This window comes from Lissotriton helveticus, chromosome 6, assembly GCF_964261635.1.
Source record: "Lissotriton helveticus chromosome 6, aLisHel1.1, whole genome shotgun sequence".
Lineage (NCBI taxonomy): Eukaryota > Metazoa > Chordata > Amphibia > Caudata > Salamandridae > Lissotriton > Lissotriton helveticus.
In genome coordinates this window covers 365,261,169-365,262,887 of record NC_136067.1, presented here as the reverse complement: position 1 = coordinate 365,262,887, position 1,719 = coordinate 365,261,169, and the positions used below count along the sequence as shown (strand labels likewise).

The window sequence follows — 1,719 nt, the reverse complement described above, 5'->3', positions numbered from 1 at the left end:
TGGGAACTTCTAGGAGTGAATTTGATGGGACCCTTACCCACAACTCTTGCAGGATACAAATATATTTTGACAGCAACCGATTATTTTTCGAAATGGGTAGAGGCACTCCCTTTAAAATCCAAGACTGCATCTGAGGTAGCTTCAAGACTGTTGGAAATGTATCTCCGCCATGGCAGTCCAAAAAGGGTCCTCTCTGATCAAGGGCGGGAGTTTGTGAATGAAGTCTGTGACCTATCTGGGTGTACCATTTTTTTTAATGCTTTCATATTGTGTCATTGACTTTGTCTTTTTTAATGTATGTATTTTTTTATTATTATTCATTCTCATATCTAAATTATAATTTTTTTTATTAATATACATATATATTTTTTTCAGGTTAATTCAAATGTATCTAAACTGTTAAATATAGAACGTTCTGTAAGTGCAGCCTATCATCCACAGACAAATGGGTTAGATGAGCGTACAAATGCTAACATTAAAAGGTAATGTGATTTTTTCTTGTTGTTTTTGTAACTACTGCATACGTTGATGTCATGTTGCATTTTTTGTTTCTTTTTAATTTCTGTAATGTGCTCTCACGTTTATGTTTTGTTGCACTGCAATTGTATGTTGAAATCAGCGGTCAGTAACGATCTGTTAGTATTAAAAATGCCATATGCGACATCTTTTTTCATTACACAGCACATTGTCAAAGTACATGAATAAGCATCAGACTGACTGGGATCTTTATTTGGACCATGCTTTATTTGCTTTACAATCGAAGCCGCATTCCACCACAAAAGTTTCCCCGTTTCTACTTATGTATGGCCGTGAAGCAAGATTCCCTATTGAGGTGGAGGAGGAACTGGTATGAGATTTACAGTACTTGAATGTATATTTGTATCTGCCAATTAATGTTATGTGACCTACATTTTATGTCCGGTTATTTTATTATCTTTACAAACCAATTATCCATTTGTTAAGTCTTATTCGATAATTACCTTTAAAGAATTATTTCACTTCTAAACAATTAAAAATTATTTATTGATTTTTATGTTTCCTTTATTAGCTTGAGTTTGTATTACCAACAGAAAGCGAATATCCCTCACTTGTTGCAGAAAGGAAAATTAGAGCATCAGAGTTGCAGAAGCAGACAAAGCAGAATATTGAGTTTTCCCAGGAAAAGCAGAAAGATAAGTTTAAAAATAGACTTTGCAAGAAATATAAGCCCTACATGTTCAGCGAAGGAGAGTTAGAAAACCGGTAGGTTGGTGCCTGCGCGCACCCCCTACTCAGGTTCAAATGTACACCACCCTATGGGACTGGTTAACATGTACCTCTGAATGTTTTTATAAATAAAGTATATTTTTACCAAAAAAAAAGAAAATCTGTTCTTATCAGTTTAATATCTGACACGTCCTCTATCTGGGGACCATATATTAAATTGATTTTTGGAACAGGGAGATGGAATAGGAGCTTGCTCTGTCCACTCCACGCATCAACCTGGTATTGCACTACCTCCAGGAATGGTGCACTTCCCCACCCGGGGAAAAAATGCTGTTGAAAAATAGACGAGAAAACAAAAGTAGTGCTTAACTACCAAACCCTGTAAAGTGGCGCTATTGTGTTTGCGTGTGAATAATAAAAAAAATTAAATTATTATTTCTTTTTTTCCCCCTTCTCCATTCAGATGCTGCACTTTGAAAAGAGACAAACGTCGGAAAAAGATTATTTTTCCAG

At 35.3% G+C, this 1,719-nt stretch overlaps 1 pseudogene; it reads left to right on the top strand.

Moving 5' to 3' along the window:
• Positions 1–1,341: 1,341 nt before the first annotated feature.
• On the top strand, positions 1,342–1,519 carry LOC144764340 (U2 spliceosomal RNA; annotated as a pseudogene).
• The last annotated feature ends 200 nt before the right edge of the window (positions 1,520–1,719 follow it).